This window comes from Chiloscyllium plagiosum, unplaced genomic scaffold, assembly GCF_037043375.1.
Source record: "Chiloscyllium plagiosum isolate Xiang-an unplaced genomic scaffold, Cpla_swu_hap1 HiC_scaffold_10, whole genome shotgun sequence".
Taxonomy (NCBI): Eukaryota; Metazoa; Chordata; class Chondrichthyes; order Orectolobiformes; family Hemiscylliidae; genus Chiloscyllium; species Chiloscyllium plagiosum.
This window is the reverse complement of record NW_028270148.1, coordinates 99,806,908-99,830,010: the sequence shown is the minus strand read 5'-3', so window position 1 is coordinate 99,830,010 and position 23,103 is coordinate 99,806,908. Positions and strand designations below refer to the sequence as shown.

Sequence of the window (23,103 nt, the reverse complement as noted above, 5' to 3'; positions counted from 1 at the left end):
CCAGGGCCTCCAAGCCCTCCGTTTTTTCCTCTCCAGACGTCCCCAACAGTACCCTTCCACTGACACTCTCATTCGTTTGGCCGAACTGGTCCTCACCCTTAACAATTTCTCCTTTGAATCCTCCCACTTCCTCCAGACCAAAGGGGTAGCCATGGGCACACATATGGGCACCAGCTATGCCTATCTCTTTGTTGGCTACGTAGAGCAGTTGATCTTCTGTAATTACACCGGCACCACTCCCCACCTCTTCCTCCGCTACATTGATGACTGCATTGGCGCCACCTCATGCTCCCGCGAGGAGGTTGAGCAATTCATCAACTTCACCAACACATTCCACCCTGACCTTAAATTTACCTGGACCACCTCTGACACCTCCCTCCCCTTCCTGGACCTCTCCATCTCCATTAATGACGACTGACTTGACACTGACATTTTTTACAAACCCACCGACTCCCACAGCTACCTGGATTACACCTCTTCCCACCCTACCTCTTGCAAAAATGCCATCCCGTATTCCCAATTCATCCGCCTCCACCGTATCTGCTCCCAGGAGGACCAGTTCCACCACAGAACACACCAGATGTCCTCCTTCTTTAGAGACCGCAATTTCCCTTCCCACATGGTTAAAGATGCCCTCCAACGCATCTCGTCCACATCCCGCACCTCCGCCCTCAGACCCCACCCCTCCAACCGTAACAAGGACAGAACGCCCCTGGTGCTCACCTTCCACCCTACAAACGTTCGCATAAACCAAATCATCCGCCAAAATTTCCGCCACCTCCAAACAGACCCCACCACCAGGAATATATTTCCCTCCCCACCCCTTTCCGCCTTCCACAAAGACCGTTCCCTCTGTAACTACCTGGTCAGGTCCACGCCCTCCTACAACCCACCCTCCCATCCTGGCACCTTCCCCTGCCACCGCAGGAACTGTAAAACCTGCGCCCACACCTCCTCCCTCACCTCTATCCAAGACCCTAAAGGAACCTTCCACATCTATCAACGTTTTACTTGCACATCCACTAATATAATTTATTGTATCCGTTGCTCCCGATGTGGTCTCCTCTACATTTGGGAGACTGGGCGCCTCCTAGCAGAGCGCTTTAGGGAACATCTCCGGGATACCCGCACCAATCAACCACACCGCCCCGTGGCCCAATATTTCAACTCCCCCTCCAACTCTGCCGAGGACATGGAGGTCCTGGGCCTCCTTCACCGCCGCTCCCTCACCACCAGACACCTGGAGGAAGAACGCCTCATCTTCCGCCTCGGAACACTTCAACCCCAGGGCCTCAATGTGGACTTCAACAGTTTCCTCATTTCCTCTTCCCCCACCTCACCCCAGTTCCAAACTTCCAGCTCAGCACTGTCCCCATGACTTGTCCTACCTGCCTATCTTCTTTTCCACCTATCCACTCCACCCTCTCCTCCCTGACCTATCACCTTCATCCCCTCCCCCACTCACCCATTGTACTCTATGCTACTTTCTCCCCACCCCCACTCTCCTCTAGCTTATCTCTCCACGCTTCAGGCTCACTGCCTTTATTCCTGATGAAGGGCTTTTGCCCGAAACGTCGATTTCGAAGCTCCTTGGATGCTGCCTGAACTGCTGTGCTCTTCCAGCACCACTGATCCAGAATCTGGTTTCCAGCATCTGCAGTCATTGTTTTTACCTGTATGAGCACAAGGAGTAGAGCAGAACCAGAGGAGAATGGGCATGCCTACATTCACTGGAGGAGACTGCACTTGGCACCATCACATTGGCTTCAACAGAAGTTGTTTCATCCACAAAATTGGGAACTTTTTGGGAAACTTGGTCGGCATGAATGAATTGGACCAAAGGGTGTTTCTGTGCTGTGTGATTCTATGATTTTAGAACTTTCCAGAAGAGGTTGTGTTCCTTCCTTATGTTCCCCAACTTTCACTTCACCGCAGTTCTGCTCTATAACATGAAATAAAACTGCAGATCATGGGCCTGTTGTTATGACTGTCGTGAAACTGGATTCTCAATACGAGATTGTGGATAAGTGTGGTGCTGGAACAGCACTGCAGGTCAGGCAACATCAGGAAGGGCTGATGAAGGGCATATACTCGAGACATCGACTCTCCTGCTCCTCGAATGCTGCTTGACCTGCTGTGCTTTTCCAGCGCCACACTCTCGACTCTGACTCTCCAGCATGTGCAGCCCTCACTTTCTCCATTAGACTTGCATTGTTTAATTTAATTTCCTGAATTTCTTTATTAACTAAAAATGGCTTTAGAAACAACAAGACTGACCTTAAATGGCTGCTGTGATCTTGTGACAAACACAGCCATGCTACATGATGTATCTGGCATTGGAATTACCAATTTAATTAAGAGGTACTGAAACTCAGTGAGGGTTCAAGAAATTTCCATCTCTTGTTTTATTCACACTTGTGTTATAACTTCACAAACTGGAGATGAAAGGTTACTTGTGAAGTGTTTTGTTTGAAACAAAGACAACAGAGTCAGAATGAGCAGGCTCACTTATCGCAACTGGAGTGAATCCAGGGAGGGAGCAGACTTTGTGAACTCAGATATGTGTCTTAATTACCCAGGTGAGAAGAGACAGAAGGACTGGTTGGGACTGTTTTCCGTTGTGTGCCAGAGTCTGAGGAGTGACCTTATACACTTTTATGTAATCATGAGGGGCATGGATAGGGTAGACATGGTATTTTCCTTTAGGTGAAAACAATGACTGCAGATGCTGGAAACCAGATTCTGGATCAGTGGTGCTGGAAGAGCACAGCAGTTCAGGCAGTATCCGAGGAGCTTCGAAATCGACGTTTCGGGCAAAAGCCCTTCATCAGGAATAAAGACAGAGAGCCTGAAGCGTGGAGAGATAAGCTAGAGGAGGATGGGGGTGGGGAGAAAGTAGCATAGAGTACAATGGGTGAGTGGGGAGGGGATGATGGTGATAGGTCAGGGAGGAGAGGGTGGAGTGGGTAGGTGGAAAAGGAGATAGGCAGGTAGGACAAGTCCGGACAAGTCATGGGGACAGTGCTGAGCTGGAAGTTTGGAACTAGGGTGAGGTGGGGGTAGGGGAAATGAGGAAACTGTTGGAAGTCCACATTGATGCCCTGGGGTTGAAGTGTTCCGAGGCGGAAGATGAGGCGTTCTTCCTCCAGGTGTCTAGTGGTGAGGGAGCGATGGTGAAGGAGGCCCAGGACCTCCATGTCCTTGGCAGAGTGGGAGGGGGAGTTGAAATATTGGGCCACAGGACGGTGTGGTTGATTGGTGCGGGTGTCCCGCATGGATGGGGGAGTCTAGAACTAGAGGGTAAGAGGTTTAGGATTGAGAGTGTGGTGCTGCAGCAAGTCAGGCAGCATCCGAGGAGCAGGAAAATCGACGTTTTGGGCAAAGGCCCTTCATCAAAAAAGTGTGTGTGTGTGCATATGAGTTTGTGCATAAGACTGCGCGTAAGAGAGCGTGTACCTGTATTTGCATGTGTGCATGCTTGGTAAAGTGTGATTGTGATGGAGTATGAGCCTGTGAGAGGGTGAATGTGTTGAGAGGGTGGTGTATGTGTATGCCTGAGAGAGAGCGTGTGTATGAGAGAGGTATGGATATAAGTAAGGGGTTGCATTTTGCTAAAATAAAGGAGGGCAAGACTTGTTCAGGTAATGGTAGGGCCCTGGGTCGTGTTGTAGAACAGAGACCCAGGGGTGTTCATGTTCATTGTTCTTGAAAGTTCCATCACTGGTAGACAGGGGTGAAGAAGGTGTTTAGCACACTTGCCTTCATTGATCACATGCTGAGTACAGGAGTTGGGTCATCATGTTGGGGATGCACACGGAAAGTACTTTACACAGATGGTGATAGGTGCCTGGAACGCATTGCCAGCAGAGGTGGAGGCAGAGACTGTAGATTCATTTAAGGTGCATCTGGACAGATGCATGAGTAAGTGGAAAGCAGAGGGATACAGATTCAGGAATTGCGCGATAGATTTAGACGGGATTTGGATCCGCTTAGGCTTGAAGGGCTGAATGGCCTGTTCCTGGATTGTAAATTTTCTTTGTTCTATGTTGAGGTTGTACAGGGTGTTGGTGAGGCCATTTTTTGGAGTATGGAGTACAGTTCTGGTCGCCCTGTAATAGGAAGAATACTACTAGAGAGGGTTCGATAAAGATTTACCTGGACGTTGCCAGGACTGGAGGGTTTGAGTTATAGGGAGAGGCTGGGACTTTTTCACTGGAGTGGAGGAGGTTGAGGGATGACCTTATTGAGATTTGAAAAATCATGAGGGGTGAGGCTAAGGAGAATAACAAGGAGCATGCGCGGTTATGTCTAACCCGGGGTGGGGAGGTGAAACAAAATTGTGGCTCTACCCTTTTTTCCTTCTATTGGCATTTGGCCAGTTGAATCTGTCAGTTACACCAGCATTTCTACAGAGCCTACTGCGCGTGCCCCTCGGTGTCAGCAAGCACTGCACATGTTCACCGGTGTCTGCAAAAAACTGCACATGCTTCTATCTGTCTGTCAAAATGGTGCATGAATTTCATTTGCTGAACCAATGAGGAGCACTGGAACATCTGAAGGAGGAGCCTGGTCCTCCTACCATTCAGAACAGCCCTATTGTCTGAATCCGAAACGTCGATTCTCCTGCTCCTCGGATGCTGCCTGACCTGCTGTGCTTTTCCAGCACCACTCTACTCTTGACCCATGAGCTTCTGAAGCTGCTGCTGCTCCTCCCTCTTTGAATGAAGATTGAGATTATTCCAAGACTGTAATTTCCTTCCTCTGTCCAATGGCACTCTCTTCTCTCACTGCCTTTTCTGTTTCTTTTATTTTCATGCTGGGATCCAATTGTTGACTTGCAGCAACTGAAAAGAAAGGGAGTGAATCCAGAAAGAGGGCAGGCTCTGGAAAAGCTGGTCCAGGTCTGTGCCTCAAACTCATGGCAAGTGCAGTGCCACAAGGTGAAGTTATAGCCTTTGCTGTGGAAAACAAAAACAAAAAGGAGGTGTCTTGTTTAAATGGTGATATATTGGGAAGTGTAGAAAGTGAGCACTGCAAATGCTGGAGAGTCAGAGTCGAAAAGTGTGGTGCTGAAAAAGAACAGCAAGTCAGGCAGCATCCGAGGAGTAGGAAAGTTGACATATTGGGCACAAGCCCTTCATCTGGAATGATGTGGTTTAGGGTGAGAGGGGAAAGATATAAAAGAGACCTACAGGGCAACATTTTCCACACAGAGGCTGGTACGTGTATGGAATGAGCTGCCTGAGGAAGTGGTGGAGGCTGGTACAATTGCAACTTTTAAAAGACATCTGGATGGGTATATGAATAGGAAGGGTTTGGAGGGATATGGGCCGGGTGCTGGCAGGTGGGACTAGATTTGGTTGGGATATCTGGTCAGCATGGAGGGGTTGGACCGAAGGGTCTTTTTCCATACTGTGCATCTGTATGACTCTGAACAGAGTCAGGACTTAGCACCGGGGCGGATCACAGGAAGGAAACTGGAATCTCTACTCTCTTTCAATGTCTGAAACCAGTTCCAATGGAAAACCAACTCAGAAAATCTGTGACTCACTGAGAAATCCATGCAATCGGTAAACTTTGCCACTCCAGAGGTAGCAGGACAACAACTAAACTCTTCTACCTCAAGTTTCACTCTTTTAACTCAAGAGTCTATCCTGTTTAGCATGGAAAAGGTGACCATCACTTTGACCCATCTGTGGACCGAGCCACAAACATATTGGGTGGCTGGTGTCCTCAGCTTTCACTGTGGCACAGGGAGAGACCGCCCTGGTGTAGGAATTATCGATATTAGGGTTGACATAATAATAGTAGAAAAAAAAATGCTGTCGTTGACAGTACAACAAAATAGAGTCAATGAATAGGAGTAAGAGACAATAAAGAATCAATCATACCAATAGGTGTAGTCTACAGATGAGCTAACAATGGAAGAGAGCTGGAGGAAGAGCGAAGGACATAAATTAAGGAATGGCATAATAATCATGGAGGATGTTAATTGGATACAAAAGTGCAGAGATAGAGGTTTGATAATTATATAGATAAGCCTCTGAGGTATGCTGTGATTTAACTGTGACCTTAGTAACCATATGCTCAGAATCTACTGGAAGGTTGGAACCTGCACAGCACAGACCGTGTTGCTCTCTAGCCTTACAGTCATATAAATGCTAGGCATACAGTCATAGAACCATACAGCACAGAAACAGGCTCTTCAGCCTGCCTTGTCCATGCCAACCAACAAACACCAAAGCATTGTCTGCACTTGATCTATAATCTACCACACCTTGGAATGTTAAATGCTCATCCAGTTGCTTCAAAAACATTGTGACAGAACCTGCTTCTCAGGCAGTGTGTTCCTTACTTCTATCATCCTCTGGGTGAAAATTTACTAAACAGTAATCTGGAGGTCTGGCTTGAGCTTGTATTAAGACTCTAAAGGAGAAAGTGAGGTCTGCAGATGCTGGATAGCAGAGCTGAAAATGTGTTGCTGGAAAAGCGCAGCAGGTCAGGCAGCATCCAGGGAACAGGAGAATCGACGTTTCGGCATAAGCCCTTCTTCAGGAATCATTCCTGAAGAAGGGCTTATGCCCGAAACGTCGATTCTCCTGTTCCCTGGATGCTGCCTGACCTGCTGTGCTTTTCCAGCAACACATTTTCAGCTTAAGACTCTAAAGGTCAATATTAGGAGAAGGGGCAGGTAAGGGGGATAAGGGAATAGAGTTACTACAATATGTGCAGGACCTCTTTCCAATATGCAAAAAGCCCAACAAGGGGAAGATTCATTACTGGATCGAGTAACATGGAATAAACCAGAACTGATAAAAGAGGTAAAGGTAAGGGAACTTCTGGGTAAGAGGGGCAATTTACAAATACATGTAAAGATGAGGATAGTATAAGATATTAATATGAAGAAAAGGCTAATAGATTGGAGAAAAGCTGATGTGAGGGGCTGAGAATGGAACTTGTGAAAATAAAATGAGGAATTTTATTAGCATAAGCAATGTAATGTAATACAAAAAAAGGCAAACATTTCAGACATTTAGGGTGCAGGAAGAACAAATTAAGCTGGTGTTACAACTGATCCCCAAGTGATGGACGCTGAATGGGTATATTCACAGATGCAGAGGGATGAAATGGCTCCACTATTCTATTTATCCTCTCCCTCAGTTCATCGCAACAAGGTTAATTAAAACAGGATCCCTCCAACCCGAAAAGTATTTGTATTTTAAAAGGAGCCAATTTAACCAGCTTTCTTGAGTTAAACAATGACTTTATTAGCTACTGAAAAAAAAAGCACAACACACACACAAATTAGAAATGAGAAGTGAGACCAAAGTGTCAAACAAAAGGTGAGTCAGTTTTCGGGATGTCATGATGAAAACATTGTGAAATATCGCCTGCTGTTAAGATGGGTGATCCTGGTGACTTTGACAGTTGAGTATTTGATTGGCGATCTTCGTTCTGCAGTTAGCTGAAAAGATTTTGTCCAGTTTCCTTCAGCAATGACTTTGCCAACTCACCTTGTTTCAGTAATTAGACAGAGACATTATTTCTTGTGACCAGTAGACACAGGGGAGCCTCTTGGAAGTTCTCAACTGGGTCCTTTCTCAACACTCTTTAGCACAATGGGTGCTCAAACCCCAAGCTAACACACAACGCATCAGCATTCAAGAAAACAGAAGGACAGAAGACAAACCCAGAAATGTCCTTTTTTTCAACTCATACTTTGTATGGAATCTAGAACACAGCCCCCAACTCTGTTGAGTGGGGTTAATCAGCCTTTCCTTATCTCTGTAGCCACAGGAGATCATAATACAGTTTTGTTGAATGGCATCTCTCCCTTTACAGTATTGCTGTCTGACATTCCCTTGACACACCTTGAGCGTGACATTTCATGTACTCTCTCAGGACTCAGTATGATCCACACAGGGTTTACAAGACAGCCACAGAATTTACATTCTCAGCCATCTTTTGGCTTCTATTTTTTTAAAACACATTATACTCAAAAATTCAATGCATCTGTATGTGATTCAGGGATACAATCCATTGTCATGATACTAGTGAGACTCAACAGATGAATAAAGATGGCAGGGAACAATCGCAGGTTAGAAGAGAGACATTTAATAATTAGACATTAAAGCAGTGCATGACCAAAGATAATTTGAAGAGGTTCAGAGAGAAGTTAGACAAAAAGAATAAGGAAGGCAAAGAGGAACTATTGAAGTAAATTATCAAGAAATAATAAAGTATTTTGTCGGTAAAATAAATAAACAGGCGGCTGTGATAAACTAGACCCATTAAGGGATGGAGATGATAATGGCACAGGTAGCATTAAAAAGTTGGCAGAGTTACTAAATAATTATTTAGAAACAAAAACAGAAATTGTTGGGAAAATTCTGCAGGTCTGGCAGCATCTGTAGAGAGAAAGCTGTTAACATTTTGGGTCCAGTGACCCTTCTTCAGAATACAATTATTTAGTTCAATATTCAGGGAAGTAGAACAGGTAGACATGACAGTGAATGAGACAAAGATATTACCAGGACTGAAGTGCTTCACTTATAAGAAGAGGTAGGGTAAGCTGAGACTTCTGTCCCTGGGAGCGTCGGGGCTGAGGGGAGACCTTATAGAGCTTTATAAAATCATGAGGGGCATAGATAAGGTGAACAGCAAAGGTCTTTTCCCTAGGGTTGGGGAGTTCAAAACTAGAGTGCGTAATTTCAAGGTGAGAGGAGAAAGAGTACTGAGGGGCAACCTTTTCACACAGAGGATGGTGCCTATGTGGAACAAACTACCAGAGGAAGTGGTAGATGTAGTGGTAAATGGGATTAGTTTGGGAACTTTAGTCAGCATGGACAAGTTGGACGAAAGGGTCTGATTCCATGCTTTAAGACTCTATGACTAGACAGTGCAATTAAGTTCCTTAAAAAGGATATATTGACAAAACTAAACTTCAAAGATAAAGCCCTTATATTTGCAACAAACCTATAGAAGAAATACCAGAACCATGACGACCGATATGCAATCATTTGTTACAGTTGCAGAAGACTGGAATTCCTATATTTGATAAGGAGAACAGAATATAAACTGGTCAGTGACAGGGAAATAATGAAATCAAGACTGAAGGAGAGATTAGGGGAACATAGAAACAAGAAAAATAATAACAAAGTAGTCAGCACAAATTTCAAAATGAAAAATCTTGCTTGGACAATCTGATTAAAACTTTTGGGAGGGTGACAAAGAGTGTCAATAATGATAATGCTGTGGAAGTAATTTTTCAGAATTTTCAGAAGTTCTTTGATAAGATGCACTATAATAGAATAAGAAATAAGGATCAGAGAATGCTGTGTGAGAGGACAGACAGCAGAATGGACTGCTAGCTAGCTTCAGACCAGAGAGCAGAAAGTGGAAATAAAGGGGAGTTGTTAATTGGTAGAAAATGGTAAGTTGTGTTCTACAAGATCAGTGCTAGGATCAGTTCAGTTCATGGGTTCTATTAATGATTTAGTCTTTGGAATCAATAGCACAATGTCTAAATTTGAAGATTGCACCAAATTGTTGGAGATACTCAAGACTGAAAAGGACAGTGATGAATTATGAGAGAACTTGTGAGAGAACAGACAGACAAGTGGCAACGGAAGTAATCAGACTCTAAGGTCATAAGAAATAGGAACAGGAGTAGGCTATTTGGACCTCGAGCCATTCACTAAGATTGTAGCTGTCCTGACAGTCCTCACATCTACTTTCCTGCGTTTTCCCCATAACCCCTGATTTCCTGACCGACCAAGAATCTATCCAGCTCAGCCTTAAATATATACAGCTCTTTGTGGCAAGGAGTTCCAAATGCTCACTACTCTCTCGAGAAGAAATTTCTCTGCATCTCAATCTTAAATTAACACCCCTTTATTCTGAGGCTGTTTCCCTGGACCTAGACTTCCCCATGACAGGAAATGTCTTCTCAGCATTCCCTTTCAAGGCCTTTAAGAATCCTCTATGTTTCAGTGAGTTCGCTTGTCATTCTTTTATACTCTGGTGAGTAGAGTCCCAACTTGTTTGGCCTTTACTCATCCCTCCACACTGGGGATCATCCTAGTGAATCTTCTCTGAACTGTCTCCAAATAAAACAATATCTCTCCTTGAATAAGCAGACCAAAACTACTCCAGACGTGGTCTCAACAGCACCTTGCGCAGTTGAAGTGAGACTTCCCAACTCTTAAACCTCAACCTCTTTGAAATAAGGGCCAACATTCCATTAGCCTTCTGGATTCTCTGCTGCACCAGTGTGCTTTCCTTCTGTGTTTCAGACACAAGTACCCCCAAGTACCTTTGTGTTTCAGCTTTCTGCAGTTCTTCTCAATTTTTACTCCCTTCCAAAATGAGCAACTTCCAGTTGAATGCAGACCAAGTGTAAGGAAGTGCATTTTCTAAGAAGGAAAGGGAGGGCACTTATTACATGTGAGGTACAAGTCTACGTAGGGCCACGCAACAAAGGGGTTTCAGGTAGAAATGCATCAATCTCTAAATGTTGAAAGCAAGGTCATAAGAAACTAAACCACCACTAACATTTATTTTGAGATGGAGTCCATTGAAGGGTAGTGACGTTATATTTAATCTGCATCAAATCTTAGGTTAGAGCACAGCCTGGATAACATGTGCAGTTCTGGTTGTCATTTACCAAAAGGATGTAAGGATGATTTATCATGAAGATGGTGGGAATGTGTTGGGTGAACATATCAGGAATAGATTAACAGGCCAGGTCCCTTTTTTCTTGAAAGGGAAGGCTGAAGGGTGAACTAATAAATGACATAGAGATCTGCAGCACAGAGAAACCACCCTTTGGCCCATCGGGTCCAATCCTTACCATTCCAATCTCATTTTTCCCAGCACCTGGCCCATAGCCTTGTATGTTTTTGCATCACAGGTGCAAATCTAAATACTTCTTAATTCTTCCAAGATGTTCTACCTTTACCACCCTTTCAGGCACTGAGTTCCAAATTCCCTCCAACGTTTTGGTGAAAAGATTTTTCCTCACATCTTCACTGCACTTTCTGTCCTGTTCCTTAAATCTATGTACCCTGTTTACTGATCCCTCTGTCTAGGGGAAACGTTTCTACCTGCCTACCCTGACCACATTCCTCACAACTTTGTACATCTCAACCATGTCCCTTCTCAATTTCCTCTGCTCGAAGCTTAACGACCCCAGTCTGAATATCTCTGTTCGTAACTCTCCAGCCCAGGCAACGTCCTGGTAAATCTCCTTTGCACCCTCTCCAGTGTTAGCACATCCTTCCTATAATGTGGATCACAGAACTGCTCACAATAATCTAGCTGTGGCCTAATCAATACCTTATATGGTTCCAGCATAACCCCCGAAAGAACTGCGGATGCTGTCAATCAGAAACAAAACAGAAATTGCTGGAAAAGCTCAGCAGGTCTGACAGCATCTGTGGAGAGAAATCAGAATTAATGACCTGCATAACCCACCTATTCTTTAACCCTGTGCTTCAACTAATAAATGCAAGTAACCCATATGTCGCCTTAATCATTTTATTCATCTGCCCGGATACCTTAAGGCACGTCAAAGTCACTCTGCTCCTCTGTGCTCCCCAGGGTCCATCACATATTCCCTTTCCATTGTTTGTCCTGCCCAAGTGCATCACCTCACATTTATTCAGATTGAATTTCACTTACCCGTCAGCCCGTTTACCTGCTGACATCTTTCAAATTGTGAAAGATTACAATGGAGCAAATAAACGTAGAGTGTATCCTGTTGAGTGGAAGAGCCTAATCATAGGCCATCGATTTAAGATAGTTGCAAGAATTGCAATAGCAAATTACACAAAGAATGGTGAGGTTCCCTGTCACAAGGAGTGTTAAAGTTAGTCATATTGATACTTGTAAGGGAAGCTAGACAAGTATTTAATGGAGGAGACTCATTAGAGGATGAACCCCAACATGGATTGGCTAGATCGAATGGCCTTTTCTGTACTGTATGCCTGATGTACTGTCATCCTGTGAGGAAATAAAGAGCATCAAGAAAAATGATATGCTGGCTCCCATTTGTTCAGGATCAACATGAGATCTCAGACAAGAGGGCATAGAGTCAAACTCAAATGAGAAAGGAAAGATGGACAGTCAAGGTATACCTGACGGGGAGTGTTCTTAACACATTAAGTTCTTGTTGTGAAGGAGTTAATGTTCATGTTACACTGGTTTCTGCTGTCAGACACAGTTTGTGAATGGAGGCAAGGAGTTTTACGCTGGGTTTCGGATGTATCCTCAAATATGTAACAGAGTAGTTTAGCTTCCATTGAAATCTTTAGACGATTTTACTTACGAGCCCCACAGATCGGTGGAAAGCTATGAATGTGGAGCTATGAAATCAGAAATAATAAGAGCCAGGATTGCTGCTAAAATTCTTGATGAAATCCCATTATATTTAAAAGGTATGGGCATCCTAGAGAGGGACAATGCAAGGAGACACAAGGAACAATCAAAATACCTGCTGCTACAAACCAGTGTCAACGCTGCAGGATTACAAATGCTCACTTGTACAGGCTATGTCCATTGTATATTTGTAAAACTGTAGGTCACTTATGCAGACATCAGATGCAATTTCAGAACAGTGCTGCTGGTCTCGCGTGTAAAGAGCTGTGCACAGTAAAACACACAGTTCCGATAGAGAAAAACAATCCTGCTTTGATGAGGTACCTCCATTGAAGAAGATGTCTGAGGTACTCGCAGGGGAACTGACTAATCTGGATGAGCCAGAACATGCAGAAATTGTTTGGATAATGGACATCCTGTTAACTTTGTGCTTGATACACGCGCAAACCTTACAGTTCTATCAGTCAATGTACCATGACTGAAGATGCAGAAGGTGTGGCCTACAGAGGTAAGACTACATAGTACAGATGAAATAGGTACCATAAAGATAGAAATGCTACGCATTACACTCTAACACAACACAGAAAATGGTTAAAATATGTACATTATTCGCATTCAATCAACTTCACTTTTGAGACCGCATACATGCCTGAACCTCAAGTGAAGTTGTGGAGGAGGTCCAAAACCTCCCAGAGATTAACTGGTCCAGAAGGAAACAGCTGTCAAAACAGTGGTCCATCAATAAATCATTATCAACCAAGCAGTTGACAAGCAACCAGTAAAACACAAGCTTCAGAGACTTCTGGCAGAACCCAAGGAGAAAGATGCTGGCATGGAAAAGTTGTCTAACATTGTGGGAAAAGATCTGCCACCCTGCCAACCCATAATAGGCCCACACAGAACATAGGAAAGCAAACTTGGCCAAACTGTACCAAAAACACCCAGAATGCCTCAGCAGGGACCAAGCGAGCTGGCAAGCGAAACCAAACAGCACTCGCAGACAAGGGAATACACTTCGCAGCACCCACTAACAGTGTCAGATCAACATGGCTGTCCCAAAGCCCCGAGGGCAGTCTCATAACCCAACAACACCAGAGCCACACAAAGAACAGGTCAGACAGAGAGGCACCACCAAGAGCATTGCTCCAAGGACAAGACAATGGGAGCACCTTACTGCTTCAGAGGAGACATTAGCACCTACCTGTGAAGAGGAATGGAAGTTCCGGACCCACTGATACTGTCAGGATGTTGCATTGTATCGAGAATCAGGACATTCATCCGATGACTGTTTTCCGATTAGCATCATTGTAATTAGATTTCTCCATTTCCAGATACATTGTATTTTCCCCCCAATTTGAATCAGCCCTATTGTACAGGATTATTATAAAGGTGGTAAAAACAAGGACTGCAGATGCTGGAAACCAGAGTCTAGATTAGAGTGGTGCTGGAAAAGCACAGCAGGTCAGGCAGTATATGGGGAGCAGGAAAATCGACGTTTCGGGCAAAAGCCCTTCATCAGAAATCACGATCCCAAAAGACTGTCCACCGGCCGACTGGCATCTGTGCCTCCCCCCTCCGGAGGTCAACCTGGCACTTGGTACGAACGGATTATTATAAAACCTGGCTTCTTCCTCAGCTCTGGGAAGAGAATACACGGCTACTATTGTGCTCTTTCAGCTTAGTCAATTTCTCTTCCGCGATATCGTCGTGCTAATAAACCATTTGTCAATTTCACTTTGAACTGTGCTTTGTGATCTCTAACGTATTGGGCTAATTTCTCTGACAAACATTGTCAAAGTAGAGGAAGACAGGAACTTCACGGGACTGGTGCAAGTGTTCAAACCTTTGTTTTCTAAAACAGAACAGTCAATGCCAGAGGCAGAGATGGTGTGGAGTGAGCAGATTTGGGGTTTGGACAGTCTGAGAAAGTGTACTTCACCAGTCAAACAAATACAATGGGCAACTGAAGTAATCCACTCAGGTCAACAGATTAAGGAAGTGAGGGTTCATATGACTCTATGGGAGCCAAACCAATGACTACAGATTCACGTCACAATCAAATATAAGAGATTGCCTGGTGTTAGCATTGAGGATACTGTACAAAAGAGCCTAATTCTTCTCATTAGAAAACCATTGACTGCCAGAACACCACAAGGAGGAAATATTTATTAATTTTATTGCACACTTGAGGGACTGAGTCCAGCTTATAATTTGCATGTTCATGTGTATGTCTGCATTTCAAAGAGCAGCTATCTTCCAGGAAGGAAGTTCAAGAGTAAGTGTCCTCCAAATAGCGTAATGGACCAACAACAACATCTTTAAAGTATGATATCTGAACCATAGAAGATCCTCCAGCAGGTAAGTAATCCTCAAATCAGAGATTTCCAGCATTGTCCCACATCCGACCAGTGCATTACGACAAAATGTAAAATATTGAGACCACCTGCATTCGTGAATTCAGAGACTTGGGGAGAAGAAGCAATACTGGTAAATACAATATGGTCAATGATAAGATTGTTCCATGGGTTAATACATCAGCTAGAAGAAGAATCTCTGAAGGGGCTGAGACAGATCAATAGGAGGTTTCAAGAGATTCTGGAAGATGTGAAGGTAATCGGGTCCCATGGCCAAATCGATCTTGTACCATCAAACAAAACGTAAGGCAATATCTCAAAGGCTAGCTATCCCAAAGACCAATATATCCTGTTACTTTTTCATCCCACAATAATGATTCCACCATGGACTGGAATCCTTATTTCTCACTGTACATTGGTGATGTTGTGATGCCCCACCTGTAATTTCTCTTCATTTGTGAAGCCTGTGAGTTCATTAAAGCCTTTGGTACACAACAGGAAGCATTCATAATCAAGAAACAGAGGGCTCAACACAGGTAACATCCTTAACCTACAGTCAACAGCACTGCGAGAGGGTTAAGAGTGAAAGTATCACTGACTCCAGCTTCATGTTTATTTACACCAGAGGCAGTTCATGTTAATTGCCCCATATTCCAGGCTGAACAGGAAGGTCTGCAAATATCCCCACCCTTTCTGGTAGGACCACTCCCTCATATATTGTTCCAATTCTCCTTTAAGTCTCTTACGGTGGCATCCATTGGATAAAAATCAAGCTTCACTCCTGAGAATAGGCACGTACCTCTCCAACAACCCCTGCCCAGATACTGCAACACCCCTCCCCAACCTTAGATTTGCCTTCAGATACTCCTATAATCTCCCATTGGATATATGTAATCACTCTCTCTCCACAACCTCAGATAAACCTACAGCCCTACAAGGTCCTCAAGAATGTTTCAATAGTTTCACTTCACACATGCCAAAATGGACACCAACCGTATTCCACCCCTGACACAATCCACCTCTACTACCTCCCCACACCTCTCTCCACCTTCCAGCTCACTCCCCTATCCCCAACAGACTCCCACTGTCCCAACTTATCACTGCTTCCTCCATCACCATCAGAGAGGTGCTGATTGCAATATTTCAATGCCTCTAACCAAGATTGGCCCATTATTCTTAACAGTATAGAAGACAGCAATACGTGGGTCTCAGTGTGCCCAGTGAAACAGATTTGCTCTGTTGGATTTTTGATTTCTGTTCTTCCTGGCTCTGGGTCAAGTTTATCGTGCTACATCAGCTGACCTCAGGCCCACCTATACTGGCATTACGACATCTCTGAACCAAGCTCATGTGCCACTTCCTGATTGACCTTTACAGTGAAAGAAACAGAGACATGACTACACAGCTTCTGTAAGGGGGGGGTCTCCATCTTGAAATCTGGGAAGCATGTTAAACACTTCTGTACAATCTCATTGCCGGAGGAGACAAACTCAAATCAAAAAGGTGCAAGGGCAAGACATGTGATCTGAACTTAACGTTGGAACTGGACTAAGGTCCCTGTCTATATACAGTCCTTGGGCACAAACTTATTGTGTAGGTGCTGCCATGCGTAACCAAAGTGCCCTGTGTAAATCTTAAATTAAAGAAAAACACTATCTGGGCTTTCTTTTGTACTCATTTTTAAAGAAGAAAACGTTATAACATTTATTTGAAGTTCTATTATTGAAATGGCTCACTTATTACCTGCAGTTTGTCAGTGAGAGTACAGAATGTGCTTTGAAGTGAGTGATCAAAGTGGTCTGGACCACTTAAGGTGCCACTGTAGAGAGGATCTTGGAGAAGAAATTGGCCAAGTGTGGTCAAAACAAAGTAGCAATGTTCCCTTATTCTGGACGAGTTAGCCTGGCATTGTCCCAAGCAGGGAGCAGCTCATGCCAGCTGACGCACGGGCAAGTTTTGTGCCCGCCACCTCAACAGTGGAAAGTTGGGTCAAGTGAGGAGGAGGCAAGTTAGCCACTTGATCTTTCTTACTACGTGAATCATGAGTTGGATGTTTGAGGTGAGATTTTTTTTTAAAATTGACTGTAAACTTTGTCCCTTCTCAATTTTAATTCCATAACCACATGCAGTTATTCCTTCACCTGCTTTGATGCTAAGTTTTGGAATACCCTCCTTAAGTCTCTGCATCTTTCTTACATCTTTTATTATTGAGTCATTGAGATGTATAAGCATGGAAACAGGTCCCTTTCAGTCCAACTCTGCCAAACATTGGTTTGCCTGTCGAAAACCTCTTAAGAAATCAAATATTGTCTGACAATGTTCCCGTGAAGTACCTTGGGACATTAAACGCACTATTTTATAGCGAGTTGTCGCTGCATTCATCTAGCACTTTTCAGGTGCACACTCTCAGCACACTCCAAAGTGCTTCCCGGAGGGGTGATCAGACCAAATGGATGCCAAGACAGTGAAGGAGACATTTGTGAAGGGTGACCTAAGGCCTAATCAAAGGAATAGATTGTCAGTAGGATCTTAACAAAGGGGAGAAAGGCAGAAAGTCTGAAGAATTTGGGAAGGGTATTTGGAATGTGAGGCCTAAAAAGGTGACTGCGTGACACCAGTGATGGAATAAAGAGGGAGAGAATGTACATGAAGTTCAAGAATTCAGAGAAGGCATTGTAAAGCTGGGAGCAGTTCACAAAACATGGCCAACAAAGAAAGGAACACATTGTCCAGTCAACCCTGCAACGCCCTCCTCACATGAATTGCCGGCTTCAATGGCATTACCACCACTGAATTTCCCCCCATTGTCCAGAACATGGGCCTGACCCACTGACCAGAAACAGAACTGGGCTTGTTGTATAAACACTGGGGAGACAGGAGCAGATCGGCAGACAGGAATACTGCAACCAGTAACTCACCTCCTGACTCCTTAAAGCCTGTCCATCATCTACAAAGGCACAGGTCAGGAGTGTAATGGAATACTCCCACTTGTCTGGATGAGTGCAGATCCAACAACACTCAAATGCTTGCCACTATCCAGGACAAAGCAGTCCACTTGACTAGCACCACATTCACAAATACCCACTCCCTCTAGCACTCCAGCGCAGAGAGTGCTGATGGATCCAGTGCAGGTGAGATTAGTCAGCCTAGTTAAAGACTCATTGCAGTGGCGGTGAGGGTGATCAGGAGGTTTCCTTCTCTCCTTTCTAATTCTTTAATTTCTGCTCATGTTTTTAATTCCAACTATTGCCTTCTAAGATGGTGCCGGAGAGTGGTGACTCTGTCGACTTTTCACTGTACTCCTGTACACGTGCCAATAAATAAAATCTGAAAATCTGAACCTATGTTCAGTCACAGTGTGTACCATCTACAAGATACACTTCATTAGTTCACCCAGAGTCCTCGGACAACACCTTCCAAACCCACTGTCAAAAACATCTAGAACGGAAAAGATGGTAGATACGTTGGAACAGCATTGCGTGAAAGTTCACCTCCGAGCCACTCACCGTCTTGACTTGGAGATATATCTTCTTTCCTTCACTGTGGCGGGATCAAAATGCCTGGGCTCCTTGCCTAATAGCATTGTGAGTCCACCTGATTGACTGCAGTGGTTTGAGAAGGCATCACAGCGCCACTCTCTCAAGCTCAACCAGGGGTAGGGAATAAATGCAGCATCCAGGGTCTCAAGCCCAAATCTCATCCATTCGGCCCGCTTTCCCTTCTTCTTTCTGCTTTTTTCCTTCTTTTCTCAGCTCTCTTTTTAGTTTTTTTGTGTTTCTTACTTAACTTTCAGAGGGTGTGTGAGGTAAAGGCAGCGATGGAGCATGGGCAGTGTTGGGGGAGAGTGAACCCTCCTGGAGAAAGCCCAGCTTGGAGTGTCTGGAGGTCCATGGCTTAAGAAAGCACTGTAATAGAGTCATAGAGACATACAGCACAGAAAGAGACCCTTCGGTCTGACCCGTCCATGCCGACCAGATATCCCAATCCAATCTAGTCCCATTTGCCAGCACTTGGCCCATATCCCTCCAAACCCTTCCTATTCATATACCCATCCAGATGCCTTTTAAATGTTGTAATTGTACCAGCCTCCAGCACTTCTTCTGGCAGCTCATTCCATACACGTACCACCCTCTGTGCGAAAAAGTTGCCCCTTAGGTCCCTTTTAAATCTTTCCCTCCCACCCTAAACCTATGCCCTCTAGTTCTGGACACTCCCACCCCAGGGAAAAGACCTTGTCTATTTACCCCATCCATGTCCCTCATGATTGTTTAACATTTTTAATTTATTGATTTTTCTACTTTGATGCTAAGACTGTAGTGCTGAACTGATTCATTTATTTCTTTATTTTCCTATTAGTGTAGGCTAAGATTTTATTCCGGGGTACTTTGTGTGAGGTGGCATTGTACACTTTCAACTGTACTGTTATACCTCGTATTTGAGTACACGTAACAATAAAACCTAAATCTAGATTTAGATTGAAGTTTAGATTTAAATGCTGGCCCAGCCCAGCAAGACCCGTATCCTCTGAATGAATGAAAACAAAAATCACTAACATCAAGGGGCTGTCATCACAATTCAAAAAGTTGTCCCACTGACAAGTCAATGAACAGTAACTGATGCACTCATATTCACAGAATCATGTCTCTCAACTAACGTCATCATCCTGTTGATATGCCCTGTCAGATCAGCAGGTCATAGGACAGTGTTACACAGTCAGGAGGGAGTGGCCCTGGGAGTCCTCTACATTTACTCTGGCCTCCATGAAGTCTCAGGTCATCCAGTCAAGCATGAGCAAGGACTGCCAATGCGTTTCTTTCCCCAGCTGGGATTTGCCAACTCTATTATGTGCTACTGGGTAAGGGTTATTTGAGGTAGTTCGCTGTCCCCAATCCTCCTTTCTCGTTGCTTTGTTTTAGGTCTGTCTAGTGAATAGTGGTAGAGGATATAGATACCACTGCGAGTTAGCTACATATCAGGCATTGTTCTGAGATAACAAGGAGGTTTATTACACAACAACAATAAGTACTGCAATATTTGATCAGGTGTAATCTGGACCTTAGGGAGCTACCACTGATATTTCGGCTCCTTCTAAAAGCCAGAATAGAACTCCTTGCCTTGACCCACATACGGTGTGTGACATCAGTAGAATGGGTGGAGCCAGTGTAATATGAATATTAACTTCTTTGGAACCATTACCTAATGCAACAACTTTCCCCAAGTATTCCCCCACTAATTAACCCTGTATATAATCATGAATATAACTTTTTACATTTACCACAGCCTCATCTCTAAGTGTCTGGTCAAATGCAGGTGGCCTAGAGATATCACATTTTTCTCATAATCCACACTTCCCTTCCTGCTAACATTCCGGAAACATTTTGATATTTGGATTCATGGATCAACCAGTGACTTTTTAATTGCTTTTCTCAGCATCCCGAATATGCCTAGACCAGGGGTTTTGTTCTCCTTGACTATGTCAGGGGCTGTGGGGATTACAGTCATTCTGATGGAATCAAATGGAGGTTATCTCTCTCGGATTGTTGATCAGGCAGGAAGTCTTTCGTCACTCTTGGTGGTTGACTGGTAAAGAAGACTTGATCAGATTGTAAGTTTCATTACTGAAAGATGGCTGCTCATTTAGCATTATCTCTATCCATGGGCGGCACAGGTGGCTCAGTGGTTAGCACTGCTGCCTCACAGCGCCAGCGACCCGGGTTTGAATCCACCCCGTGTCTGCATGGGTTTCCTCCCGGTGCTCCAGTTTCCTCCCACAATCCAAAGATGTGCACATCAGATGGATTGGCCAGGCTAAATTGCCCATAGTGTTCAGGGATGTGTAATAGGTGGATTAGTAAATGCAGGATTACAGGAGATAAGGTTGGGATTTTCTTTGGCCAGTCAGTGCAGACACAATGGGTCAAATGGCCTGCTTCCACACTGTAGAGATTCCATAGCATTGACTGTTCTGTTGGCTGACGATGACCAATGCAAGATTCCTGCGTGGGCTGTGCTACACATTCTTCTTCTCACAAGTCTGTTGGGTTTTTGCTTCTGACCTGCCTTTGGTATTGACAGCAGTATTTTCTGGACCTGACATCTTCAAGCTCTTCTGAAATCTCTGCCCATCATACCACTAACTGAGCCTTGGCTAGACACCTAATATTTTCTGAGTTTTTAAAAAATTCATTCATAGGATGAGGACGCCACTGGCCAGGGCCAGTACTTATTGCTCATCCCCAGTTACCCAGAGGGCATTTAAGAGTCAACCATATTGCTGTGGGTCTGGAGTCACATGTAGGCCAGACCAGGGTAAGGATGGCAGTTTCCTTCCCTAAAGGACCTTAGTGAACCAGATGGGTTTTTCCAAACATTACGAATGGATTCATGGTCATCATTAGAACCTTACTTCCAGATTTTTATTGAATTCAAATTCCACCAGCTGCTGTGACAGGATTTGAATCCAAGGTCCCAGAACATTACCTGGGGTCTGTGGATTAGTCTCATTGAAACTTACAGAATACTGAGAGGCCTGGATAGAGTGGACATGGGAAGATGTTCCCACTTCCAAGGGTAGGGGAGACTAGGATCCGAGGGCACAGCCTCAGAGGGACGGGACGACCCTTTAGAACTGAGATGAAGAGGAATTTCTTCAGCCAGAGGGTGCTTAATCTGTAGAACTCATTTCCGCAGAGGGCTGTGGAGGCCAAGTTTTTGAATGTAATTAAAACAGAGATAGATAGGTTCTTGATTAGTAAGGGAATGGAGAATTTAAAGGGAATAAGTAGGAGAATAAGTTTCGGAAACATATCAGCCATGATCGAATGATGGAACAGACTCAACTATCCAATGGCCTAATTCTGCTCCTATATTTACGGTCTGATGGTCATTTCTTTAATATCTCGGTAGGAAACCTCAACAGGCTCTTTCTTCTTTTTGGGTTCCACCATGGACCTCAGAAGCCTGAATACATTTCTCCTAGTTGCCGTTGATCGGACAGTCGATAACAGTTTGTTTTTGGACCTGTTTTTCACGGGGAGGTGGTCAAACCCTTTCTCCACCTCTAAGGAAGTTTGAAGTCACGAGAGGGGTGACAGGCTCAAAAGTGAATAATATTGGTTGCAATCAACATTGACATGTTTAACGTTCTTATCTGTATTATGTCATAATGTAAGCTGTGATGTTCCTCCGCTTCTGACTGTCATTCCACATTTTTGCAATAGATGATTTTTGCAGATCTGTCTTTCCAGTCAAGGTAACTTAGTCTAATAGTACTGCATGGTTGGCAATGGTATGAAGTTTAAATTTTAACAGGGTGTTCACTAAAAGTTCAATACAACCCAGATTGTTGGGATCTCCTACTTTGCAAATGAATGCCTTGGTTATCTTTCTGAGTGGAGATTCCTTGTACCACATTGAGCTCTTTATGTGTGTAAATTCCTCCTTTTCTGCAGCTTTGTGACTAATTCCTAAGTTCTCCGACCACACGAGAGCCCATAAACTGACAGCCGCGCTCAGACAACAACTCAGCAGGACGAAAGGCCCTACACCCATCATGTGAATGTAATTTACAGGATTCCATGCAAAGACTGCACTTATGTAGGACCAACAAGCTGACAACTAGCAATCCACATCCACAAACACCAACTAGCTACTAAACGCCATGACCAGCTGTCCCTAGTAGTCATACACACAGATGACAAGGACCACAAATTCCATTGGGACAACACAATGATCATAGGTCAAGCCAAACAGAGAACAGCCAGAGAATTCCTAGAAGCATGGCACTCATCGATGGACTCCATCAACGAACACATTGACCTAGCCCCAATATACCGGCCACTACAACTAGAACCGGCAACTGGAAGCGGCAGAAATGGAACCAAGTAAATTCCATAAGACACAGTACAGCAGTGCTTCACAGGAGGCTTCAAAGCACTGAGGATGTCACCTAGATGAGGGATGAAACATTTGCAAATCAACTTCCCAGCTCGGTGAACATACCCACAACCATGGCAACGGGCACCCGAGCTACAAACCTTTACCCAAGTCTTGAGCTAAATTCTGTTTTTGTACTTAGCTTTTGATTTTTAGACAATGCTACGCCGTACCAACTGTCACCTTTAGTGAAGCCCAATCCCATGTTTTGCATGGTCTTTCTGTGACCTTCAATCTACTTGGGAGTATTGTATCTTTTCCATTTATTTTCACTGTGCTGATGGATCGTATTACTAGGCATACTTGAAATCTGTATAATTCAATATTGTTTTAAATCACCTGCTCTTTCAGCTTGTATTTGCATAGTCATCAATGCTGTTTTACATTGAATGATTGTAGATCTCACTGGACTTTGTACACAGCAGTGTTTCCTTTA

General features: G+C 44.2%; 1 protein-coding gene across 1 annotated transcript in view; it reads right to left on the bottom strand.

Moving 5' to 3' along the window:
* The window catches only part of esr1 (estrogen receptor 1), a 294,445-nt gene that overhangs the window by 138,699 nt on the left and 132,643 nt on the right, over positions 1-23,103 (bottom strand). The window lies entirely within an intron of this gene.